The sequence below is a fragment of the Haliotis cracherodii genome, unplaced genomic scaffold, assembly GCF_022045235.1.
Source record: "Haliotis cracherodii isolate W230 unplaced genomic scaffold, xgHalCrac1.p SCAF_10, whole genome shotgun sequence".
Taxonomy (NCBI): Eukaryota; Metazoa; Mollusca; class Gastropoda; order Lepetellida; family Haliotidae; genus Haliotis; species Haliotis cracherodii.
Window position 1 is genome coordinate 5926259 of NW_027266265.1, and position 12506 is coordinate 5938764.

Sequence of the window (12506 nt, forward strand, 5' to 3'; positions counted from 1 at the left end):
ATCCACTGAAGCTTGGCGATGCAGCTTGGGTCGAAGCAAATACATTACGTGTTACCTCTCAGTTTCCGTGTAATTGTTCATTCCGTTGTAACCATGGTAACACTTTGAGCAATTACAGAAGTGCATTTCTTCCTTTTTGATTGTCTGCAAAGGAATAAACACATTATTTGACAATACGGAAACATTCATTTAAAGGATTTTCATCCTAAATATATCTTAAGGCAGGGAGGAAAAATAAATAATTATCACTTTTTATAATAAACAATCAATTACTAATGTATAACAGGATTATGACTATACCCTATCACCTTGTGTATAATACACACACCCACCCAGTGTGGCTGGAGTAAGTTGGAGAACATACATTGTTAAATTGTCATTGTAACTGTTAATTTTATCACTAAATTTTATTTCAGATTATAACTGTTTTGAAATAAGCCTGGAAAGTGACAGAGGTTTGTAATTTAAAAGAATAGATAGGTGTGGTCTTATTAGAAAATTAAGACATCTTGAAAATAAACAAGAAAACATTAATAAGGCAACCAAGGAACTTTATTTCTTATATTGAGTTCCGCTTGGAGTTCAGGGTGAGCTTTGTAGTGCTTGATTAGGCCCTCCGCTCGCTCTAGCAAGGTAGCCCGAAGGTCCTTGTTCCGTGGGGAGACCTTGACCGGGGAGGTCTGGGTCTGGCTGTCGTTGAGCGAGGGAGGCTCTGGTAGGGTAGTCTGGGCACAGCTGTCTTTGAGTGCAGGCGGAGCCGGTGTGGACGTCTGGCACTCAGCTGTCACGGTGGGTGTTGGTCGCGGGGAAGCCTCTGGAGACGGGATGTAGAGGGGGGTAGAGGGAACGGTCTCCTCAATCCCCATGACGGAGACTGATGGGGACTTCTTTCTCCTTGGAGGCCTGACCTTCTGTACCGGGCGAGGTGCAGGAAGGGTTGGGGCCAGAGTGGGGTTCTCCTGAGGTTTGGGTTTTGCCGTAGCTTTGCCCAGAGGCCTCTTTCTCTGACCTAGGTTAAAGGAGATGGAGAGGGTGGAGGTACTTGTCTTGAAGGACGTCTTGAGGGAGTAGTCCCCAACCCGGTAGACCACGAAGGGCTCCAGGATTGAGACAAGCTCCCTCGGCAAGGACTTGGATAAATCTCTCATGGTTGAGGTGATTGAGGTACGAGCTTGGGAGGACACGTCTAGTCAAGTGTCCAAGCTGAGATGTGGGTCTGTCTCTTGACACTTCTTCCGGACCAATATTTATTCTAACTTATATGTGGTATACCATGGGTGTGGGCAAGCTGACCAATCACAACAAGGTTAGGTATCACGATACCTTGCTCACAATCCGATACATATCTCAGTTCTTGCATGTGCACTTATCTGTGGTGTGTGAGCCATTTATTTTCATAAACAGGATGGCCAAATACCTGGCACACTAACGATTTACAGTTTGCAGTGTCAAGTATTGCACAATGGATGAAAATATTTACGTTTTCACTTCTCATTTTCACTAGTAATTAGTGTTTGGTGTAACATTTATTGAAGAATACATTTAAGGTAAGAATCAATACTTTTTACTTTGTATGTGATTGTGTTCGATACTTGTATCGAGAAGTAAAAAATAGCGATCCACCGATGCATAACACCCTCATAATTTTACTCTTGCTTGTCCTTTTTCAATGAATTATTAGTCTGTGGTTATTTCACATTTGCTTAACAGATATAAAAACTGTTAAAGAAGGGTCCTATAAAACACAAAAAGTCAAATATGAATTATTCATCAACTTTTATACAATATGGCACCATACATTTTAGATATAAAATTAAACAGCAACTGTGGAAGACATTCTAGAAAAAATTTACCTACCTCTTAAACTTTATTCTTGTGTTATATCTGAACAGGTGAAGTGTCCACTCTGGCTCTGATTGGCTAACATCAACACCTGAAATTACATAAATGTAATAATTATGTAATAATGTTAACAACTATAACATGGCTCTCTTGCTCATCTGGTACATCAAAGTGAGGTACCGTATTCACCATATCAAGCACCGTGATCCAACAAGTGCCCCCTGACAACTTCAAGGCCAATCTGTAAGTTTTGTTTTGTTTGTTTGTTGTTTAGCAGTATTCCAGCTATATGACAGCGGTCTGTAAATAATCGAGTCTGGACCAGACAATCCAGTGATTGATAACATGAGCATCGATCTACACAATTGGGATCGATGACATGCATCAACCAAGTCAGCGAGCCTGACCACCCGATCCCGTTAGTCGCCTCTTGCGACAAGCATAGTCGCCTTTTTCGGCAAGCATGTGAGTGAGTGAGTGAGTGAGTGAGTGAGTGAGTGAGTGCGTGCGTGCGTGCATGCGTGCGTGCGAGGGTGCCAGCGAGCGAGTTGGGTTCAATGCCACTTAAACACCATTCCAGTTATATCACAGCGTGTCAGCTTTATGTGGGAGAAAAACCCGAAGGGATGCAGGCCTCAGTCGTTTACCGCTTTGGTGAAACCCACAAGCACAGGTATGGTGCTGACATAGCTAAAAATATAATCGGGATGAACCAGGATTGAACCTGCGATCAAAGGTTTCTGGCGTGCCCAAGGGACGCAACTCTAACTGACCCATCAATAAGTGAATGATATCCCCAAAAGTCAAACCGAGAGATTTCTTCATAATCCCCCACTCTGTCACTGCTGATCCCGAAAGAAAGTTAAACCCGAAATCCGAGAGAAGTCAGATATGTCACTGAATTCACAATCAATTGTAAAAGGATGTCTATATATAGTGGTGAAATATGGGTTTTTCTATTAATTCCTTGTGATCTGACAAAGTTTCAGTCTGTTTGTTGTTTAACGCTGCACCCAGCAATATTCCAGCCATATGATGGCAGGCTGCAAATAATCAAGTATGAACCAGACAATCCAGTGATTAATATCATGAGCATCGATCTACGCAATTGGGATACAATGACATGCATCCGCCATGTCAGCAGCCTGACCACTCCATCAGGTTAGTCGCCTCTTACAACAAGCATATTCAACCTATTCTCTACCCGGATCTTCAGACAGCCTCCGTGGTCTAGAGGTAGAGCGTCCACCTGGAGAGCGGAAGGTCCGGGGTTCGATCCCCGGACGCTTCATACCAAAAGACGTTAAAAGATGGTACTTGTTGTTACCCTGTCTGGCGCTCTGCATTAAGGGGTTAAAACAAGGACTGGTCGGCTCGGAGTCAGTATACTGTGTCTGAGTTGGGTATTCATGTTAAACTGCGGCATGGTATCTCAGTGGGCTAGCACTATAAATCGGCATCAGTCCGGACTAGTACAAGCAGCCACACACACGTGCATGCACGTTGCGATATATGTGCAATAATCTTGGACGCGATGTTAAACCCAATCTCACCTCACCTCACCTCACCTCACCTCACCTCACCTCACCTCACCTCACCTACCTGGATCTTCACGGGTTGAGAGATTTTCAATATACAGACTTTTACATGTAATATGTAACATGTTTCGACAAATGGAGAGGCAATCACAGCAACCTAGATCAGTGTGAAGTTAGCACCCATGCATCATACTATGTAGTAACAACTTTATTACACACGTGTGGGTGAGAAACCCGGTGAGATATCTGGTATCATTGTGTGTGAGATCAAATTCCAGATCTGAGACTGGCTACTCCATGGTGATGACATTAGGTCAAATTACAACAGAATACTTTCCTGACTGTAATTCATTGAAAAGTTTCTTGTCTAGTCCTGCACCATGACTGTGGAATATATTTATTTTATAAAAAAAATAATAATCTAGAAACGCATACAAGAGCAAGTCTAGCCATAGGGAGATTTATTTTTTTAGAGGTAAGAAGGATATTGTGTAATATAAGATTTCAGAGACTAAATGTTAGTCTATTACTCGTCGCATTTACCTACGTCTGTGCACGGACGTACATACACTATATACGTCTTTGGTCTGTGTCAAAACTTTATGGTTTTAGAGTGTTAATGAATATTTTTTTTAACTTATTTAGTTGCATTATCATCATCACCTTGGTAATCCACAGATATGTCAGAAAATATTGTTGAGGATCAAACAAGGCCTGAGTATAGTCACTGCGATCATGATGGAAGACAAAATATCCATCAATTTGTTGCTGAACAGCTGTGATTTGGGGGCGTGTAAGAAAAAGATTACTGCCCTCATGCCTGTCATATACCATTTACCTTCCAACTTGTTTCAAAAGATATATAACTCTCTTTCGCTTGTTTGAAACATTTTGATAATTTTTTTATATCTCTTTTTTTCCCTTTTTTTCAGGGTTGGGTGGTTGGGGAGGAATTAATTTTCATCTGTAGGTATTTTTTTAATGGGTGACTCATTAAATTTATGGAAATATGCATTAAAAATTTCACAATATTGTTTGTGGCAGTGCAAAAATATATATTGTATGACTAACAAAGCATTCTTAATATTGACCCAAAATTATTTTTTGAGATTGTCAAACTAAACATGCATTTGTTTTTTCTCATTCACAGCCGTGGTATAACTGGAATAGTGTTACATGCGACGTTAAACCCAACTCACTCACTCACTCACATGTGGACTTTATACAAACCTTGTGAGCATGATAAAAGTTGGATTTGTTTGAAATTGGAGAAATTTGTTGTAAATTATTTCAATGTTGGCAATTAATTTGCATTGTTGTTACAATATAATCAATTGAGCATGAAACTTATTTAATTGCTGATGAGATGTAAACGCGTATCAGTAGTCGACGCCACAGCTGGTACATGTGATATCCACTCAACACATGGCAAAAATAGTTCCCTAATTTATCATATGTTAGAGGACATATTGTGATAGAATCATGACAAATCTCTAACCAGACACATGTACATCATAATATTGTTATCACATATATATATTTGATCAAATGAAAATGTTTTTCCTTTTTTAATAACACTGCGGAATAATCTCATGAACTTGTAGGTTCACCTTCTCAATCTCCGCACCAGATGACCGGGATGTACCATAACCTGCGTAAGTATATTTTGTCATTAGTGTGTGATACGGTTAATATTCCATGTGTTTGACCAGTTGATGATGTGACGATGATATTTCTGTACCCCAACGCGACCAGAGACTGTATGGACTGGTGTGTGTGTGTGTTATAATTATTATATCACCATGATCACGTACCGGTAGTTGTCATGCTGGTGGAAAACATGCCATTCCCGATCGGGCCGACCTCGCGTGTTGAATGTCGACAACACATTAGCGAACCCGATTCTGTTTTGTACGGACTGTGCAGTCACTGTGGATAACAATTCACACCATAGGTCGATAAAAATACTGATTTTCCATATCTTCCAGTGAAAAGTCACTGTTTTCGTTCTGGTAATAACATCTAAGGGAGGTCACTCTTAATCATCTGGGTGACGCACTGCTCCTGTTGGTAGAGCGCCCAACAGTGAGAAACAATATTCCTATAAAATACTAACGACACTATTTATTTACTTAATAATCAGCGTATGCTCATTTTAAATGTTAAATTCATCTATGATAAGGCGTGCTAGCATTTAATAGTGGTTAAACGCATTAGCATTTTTCTTTTTTTAGTTTAATCAGAATGCAATGAATCCAGAGACCATATAATAGATATCTATATGGTCTCTGATGAAACAAATGGAAATTAATAGGTTTTTGCAGATTTCCTAAAAGTTTCCTTCTCATACTGTTTTGCATTGCAACTCTCGTGATACTTTATCGTTCATATAGTTAATTCATTTTATTGCTATAAATTTGTTAAAAATAACACAACCAAACAGAATGCAACCAAACAAAACTAAAATGTGAACCTTTGTTCTTTTTCTTAAGGTTTTCCTGCATTCAGAACACCAGGGGAGAGAGGAAACGTACATGTCAGATTTTTATATTATTTTTTTAGATTCATTTAGGAAATAGAGAACGCTCCCAGTCTTGTCCCTGACATCTTGTATAAGATGCAATTTCAAATGTCCAATTGGCTTACGACAAGGTTGTATACATGGTCACAGTTATCACATGATACAGCATGTTGTTGTTTTCTAACCATGATATCACTCCCAAATGTATTATTTGATTGTCTATCATATCATAACCTTCGTGAGGTGTGGACTGTTTATCCCAGTTCTGGTCGCTACAGTCGCATCCTAGTTCTGGTCGCTACAAGAGACGATGTGAGTTTAATTTCTATTAGTTTTCTTCAAAGCATGTTATGTTTTCACAGTACGTTGCATATAAGATAAGGGGATCATAGTTGGAGTAGAGGCTAATTTCTAAAGTAAACTTGTTTTAACATCTCACAATTATTTGTGTTTGCAAGTTACCATGTAAGTTTATTATCACTTATTTGACCAAGGTAAAAAAAATAAGGTGCCATTTTCGCCAGGCAATAGTAGCCGTTTTCGCTTGAGGCGAGGTGACGTTTTCGCCTATCGGTGACGTTTTCGCCCGTTTTGCTGAGGTGACGTTTCAGCTATAACCCTGTATACATAGTCCAATATTATTTTGTTTTAAATAATATAGTTATGAAATTGTTTGCGAAAGTAAGCATGGCATTCGGCCCTTTCAAGAAATCATCTTGTTACAAAATGCTGATGATGTCATCTAAGTTTCTAATACAATTATTGGACTACAGACCCACATTAACTTGCTGGAATTGGGCTATCGCAGTTAATCTAGACAACCATATTGTATTGAGACGAAGTGGCCTCCTTTCATCCGATGACTATGGTCCTTTTAGGGGTTGGAATCCCCTCGACACCTTGTAACGGTTTATATTTATGAGTAATTATGTTCTTGTGTATCTTCCATCAACAAGGACATATTCTAAAATATCCGATACACAAGTTTGTACCACAACTGTCATTTCATTGTATTAAAACTTTCAACAAAACATTCATTGAACATGGGAACATGTGGGGGGTTGTGTCGCCAATGTGTTTGGCATTATATCCCATCATATTCGCAACATTTAAATTATTCCCTTTCCTTGAAGATCCGGGAAAGGATAGGTCTTAGGCAACCTTTACTTGGCGATTATGATGCTCATAATATCAATCACTGGATTGTCTGGTCCAGACTCGATTATTTACAGACCGCCGTCATATAACTTGAATAATGCTGAGTGCAGCGTTAAACAACAAACGAACAAAACTAAGCTACCCAACCACCTAATAGCTTTAAAGACAATAGCTACGAGTATATAGAATGTGGGGTAAAAATGAAAAATACGTGTTTACTGAATGACGAACTACATGACCAAACTCTCAGGCGAAGGTCACACTGCACAGCATGAACATACAGTGTACATTCAATCCGATCACGTTTGTATGGTCGGAATTACACGGTCTATTAACCGCCTGTAAAAAAAATGTTGAAAAGTCATGACTCTAACATAACCATCATGGTTACCTAAAACCAAGAAGCCGACGGTATGCCACTGAATCTCCAGAGTGCGTACACCACACGAATAAACAATAGTTCTCACATTTATTAATGCTAGGGCATGAACTTGTTATCACAAGTCCACATGACCAGGGAGACTTTATCCAGATAATATGGATGCCACGATATGACAAAGACTTGAAACATACATTTGGCAGCCAGATTTGCACATTCTTAGGCTGATCTTAAACTAAACCACAGTGACTATGCACATACATTACAATGTTACATATTTTCATGTTTTTTTCAGTGACTATGCACGTATATATATATATATATATATATATATATATATATATATATATATTATATCATTACATATTTTCATGCATTTTCCAGTGTGATTATGCACGTTCGAGGGCTGGTAAAAAAACGTCTAAGTGAAACCAACAAAACCAACAATTGCGAGAGTGTTTTAAATTTTATTTTTCAATATTATCTCCCTGCTTTTCAAAATATTTCTCGTATTGATAGTGAAGCTTTTCAATTCCAGTCAGGAAGAAGTTTTCTGAAGTCATCCTGAAAAACTCATTCACGGCAGTTTTGAGGTCATTGTTGTCATCATAGCGCAATCCACGAAGGTGTTTTTTCAGTTAAGGAAACAGGTGTATATCACTTGGAGCCAGGTCTGGCGAGTGTGGGGGTTGAGGAAGCTCTTCAAACCCACTTGTCGCACAGCAGCCTTTGCAAGTCGCGATCGAGAGAAGAGGCATTGTCATGAAGTAGTAGAACTCCAGAAGTCAGCATTCCTCGCCGCTTTTCTTTGATATAATCTCTCAGGCAATGAAGTAAATCAGCATAGTAGGCACCGTTAATCGACTTATGACTTCCTAAGAAATCAACAAGGATGACACCCTTCCCAGAATACAGTGGTCATAACTTTCTTCACTGGTCTTGAAGACTGTGATTTCTTTGGTGCCGGAGAAGTGGAATGGTGCCATACCATGGATTGATGTTTTGACTCGTGATCATAGTCGCAGACCCATGTTTCATCACCCGTTACTAATATCCTTTTTAATTTGACGAAATCCTCCTCAGTTAGCTCTAAATTGTCTTTGGCAATGACAGTTCTTTTTTCCTTAAGTTCAGAATTTAGAAACTTTGGCACCCAACGAGCAAGATAAATTATTCATCTGTAAATGTTCATGAATATAGTTTCAATGGATCCATGGCTTAGACCTGTGGCTTCCTCAAGTTCAGCCAGGGTAAAATGTCTATCTGTCAGTTTTCCTATTTCCTTGACTGAATCTTCATTGATGGAAGTTGAGGGGCGTTCAGACCTAGGGTCATCTTGGCTTGTTCTCACAGCTGCCCAACGTTTAACAGTGGAATAGCTGGGGCACTTTTCCCCATACACTTGTAACATGCGGTCATGAATTTCTTGGGGAGTACTTTTCTCTGAAGTCAAAACCTTGATGCCTGCTCGGTACTCGTTCTTCTCCATTTCTGTGTCCAGAGATATAGATAAGGTTTTGGTTATTTGTGTATGTCACCCAGTGGTTTGGTTTGATTGGGTATCCACAACTTTTAGAGGGTATTCAATTTTTTTTACCCACCCGTTTCTTGACATTTGGGTATTTTAACTCAAAAACCTGTTTCGTAACAATTCCTGTAAATCATTAAGAAGTGTGTGTAGTAATTCCGTCTGCTTGCGGCTCACTCTCCGGGAAGCTGGTTTTGTTTGCAAAGCCTAGCATTGTGAAAAAGTTGTTATTTTTTTAATCACCAATCAGCGACTGTTTAAGATACAACATGTACATTTACTAGGCGATGTGCTTTTAAATTGGCATCTATCAGTATGGTTGTCACACAAGCTTTTCCGAATGTAACTGTCAATAAGTGAATTTGGTGATCGGTTGATACACAATCATGTTATATAACAGTTGTAGTATACACAATAATTGTATCTAATAGTTGTAGTATTCGCATTAATTTGATTTCAATAGCGTATTTTTAGTATTTTATACGCTAGGATTTGATTTGTCCACGTATTTCAGTTTATTTAAAAGCGTATTTTACGCAAACACGCAGCTTATCTCGAGCTCCGTGTGTCCATTTAGACCCTATCACGTTCAACTGGCTGTCACTAATATACAAACGGCCTCAACAGACCAAACACACTTACAATGAACTACATAAACAATGTACTACATTGACCAGTTCATTTTGTTATGACCCAGAGTTGAAAGTTAGTCAGGCTAAGAACTTTTTGAGCATCACTCGTATATTACAATATATTACATATTTTTTCATGTATTTTCCAGCGGGACAGTGCACGTATATAACAATATAATAAATATTATGATGTATTTAACAGCGTGTGCAATAACCGTAAATACTCTTTATGTATGACACAGATTTCAATAGCCTTGTTGACTGCATTTGTATATCAAATATATTTCATACATCCATAAATGTACTGCCAAAGGTTAACGGGAGATTGCAATATTGACAAAAAATAACATTAATATCAACACGCCAGTAATATGACTGGGTACTGTTACCCGAAAAAAATCATTAGTGTGCATACGCCATGTCAGTCACGTGATGCGGTAATTGGTAACATATGGCGAGGAGATCCACATGCTGTGCACTGACCATTACCACACATCATGACATTTTACTGTGAAGGTTGCTATTCCCTAACCCACCTTCATATAGCATTACATGGAATGTAGAAATAATCTGTTTTTAACACAAGAATGGCTTAGAGGGAGAATAATGGTTGCCCGTGTGTTGTTAAATACTGTAATCAGGATTATTCCAGCTATATATGGCAGCGGTCTGCAAATAATCAGATATTCCAGTGATTGACATCATGAGCATCGATCCACGCAATTGGGATACAATGATATGCATCAATCAAATCAGCGAGCCTGCCCACCCGATCCCATTAACCGCATTTTACGACGAGCTTGGGTTGCTGGGGACTTATTCTTACCCGGATCTTCACTGATGGGTAGCTTAGTGGTTAAGGCGCCCTCTCGTCACTCCGAAAACCCGGATTCCAGTTCTCACATGGGTACATTGTGTTTATCCCATTTTTGGAGTCCCCGCTGGAATATTGCCAAAAGCCCTTTATACCCAACTCACTCACTCACCGATGACGTATAAACCAACCACGGAGTTCGTCTTGTACAAGCTCGTGTGAACCCAACGGAGTACCGGGGTGAGAATAGGTCACCAGCAACCTATGCTGGTCGTAAGAGTCAGGGGGCATGGGTGGCCCCGTCGTCTTACGCGCCGCGATTCGCTGTGCAGATTTGCGTCCCTTGGGCACGCCAGAAACCTATGATTGTGGGTTCGAATCCCGGTTCGCCCCGATTATGTTTCTAGGTTTGTCAGCACCATACCCATGCTCGTGAGTTTCACCGAAGTGGTAAACGTCGGAGACCTGCATCACTTGGGCTTTCATCCCACATTAAGCTGATACGCCGCGATATAACTAGAATACTGTTAAAAGCAGCCTTAACCCCAACCCACTCACTCACGTAAGAGGCGACTCAAAGGATAGGGTGGTCAGGCTTGGTGACTGGCTTGATTGCCTGTCTGTCATCGTACCCCGACAACGTGGATCCTTGCTCAATATGTCACTGGATTCTGTCTTTGACTCGATTAATAATAGTCCGCCGTCATACAGCTGGAATGTGTCGTTAGTGAAAAATCATAAACCTATTGATTTTGATTTTCTTTGTTTAAATACGCATGAATAAATTAGATATCCCAACTATAACAACACATATAATGTATGTAGCCCTTTCTGCCTAAGTACACGTATGTCTTTACATGTATATTCTTACAGTTTGAATGCAGACATGAAGTTTACAAGAGCTCTAGAGCAGTGAGCAATAAATAGATGTGTACGAAGCTTATTGGGGTCTCTGCTACTGTTACATATAACGCATGCTTAGCCAATTGCAACTGTCCTTGCTTCGAGAGATACTGTCCAGGGCCCACTTGCACAAAGTGATCTTAGCGCTACGACTATTGTAAGACTATGTTAAAGTATGGGAGTTACGATCATCTTAGCGCTAAGATCGCTTTGTGCAAGTGGGCCCTGATGTACAAGGGTTTCATATTAAAGTAATATAACCACTATAACTACTAAACGATGTTTTAATAGTACCACTTTAACTCTTTTTTTTCTCTCAATAACGACTTTATTCATGAAATAACGACCTTAAAGAACTCGTAATTACAACTTTATTCTCATAATAACGACTTTAAAGGACCGGTATTTACAATTTTATTCTCGTAATAACGACTTTAAAGGACTGGTAATTACAATTTTATTCCTGTATAACGACTTTAAAGAACTCGTAATTACAACTTAAGTCTCTTTATTACGAGTTAAAAACATTTTTAGCTACGGTTTTTACTCAAATAGGCTTTCGTTGCTATGCATCATCTCGCTTATTGCACTTAAGACATGTATCCGTGTTACGGGGCAATGCGACATGCGACTCACGTGGTGCAGCACACGGACAGATGTTGATAAGAGGTTACCTGAAACAGCATAGACGGAAATATATTTTTTAAAAGTCAAAAACATATTTTGAATACCTGTCAAACTGTCAATACCAAACATGAATGGTTTGTGAGTAAATTCTCAGTGGCTCAAACAGTGCGCGCATGGATACTATCTGCCAACAGAGGGCGCTGACAACACCATTTCGGACTAGTGGTTGTGTATAATAACTAGATTTTGGCAGAAAAAAACCAGCCCGTTTAGATTTTTACAAGTTTCGGACTAACGGAGTTCTGGTCGTGACTATATATATCCTCCGTTACCACTCTATCCTCGTAATAGCGCGGTCTTACAAGCATGGGGTGATTGGGACCTATGCAGTCCCGGGTGTAAACATTGTGAAGAATTTGCTAACTGGTTTGTTTAGTTTGACAAACTGTTGTCAAAAAATAGAATCAGTCTCTATTCTCACCAATATTTTGGCCGGGGGCACGGGTAGCCCAGTCGTCTAAGGCACTGCAATTCGCTGTGCGGAGTTGCGTCCCTTGGGTGCGC

General features: G+C 39.7%; 1 protein-coding gene across 2 annotated transcripts in view; it reads left to right on the forward strand.

Moving 5' to 3' along the window:
• Window positions 1-4985: 4985 nt before the first annotated feature.
• Window positions 4986-12506, forward strand: part of LOC139453991 (sodium-coupled monocarboxylate transporter 1-like) — a 39726-nt gene continuing 32205 nt past the window's right edge. The window contains exon 1 of one of the 2 annotated variants that reach the window (XM_071235464.1): window positions 4986-5035. The gene's annotated coding sequence lies outside the window, so the exon portion shown is untranslated. The remainder of the gene's footprint in view (window positions 5036-12506) is intronic. The other variant, XM_071235465.1, reaches the window with a different exon arrangement.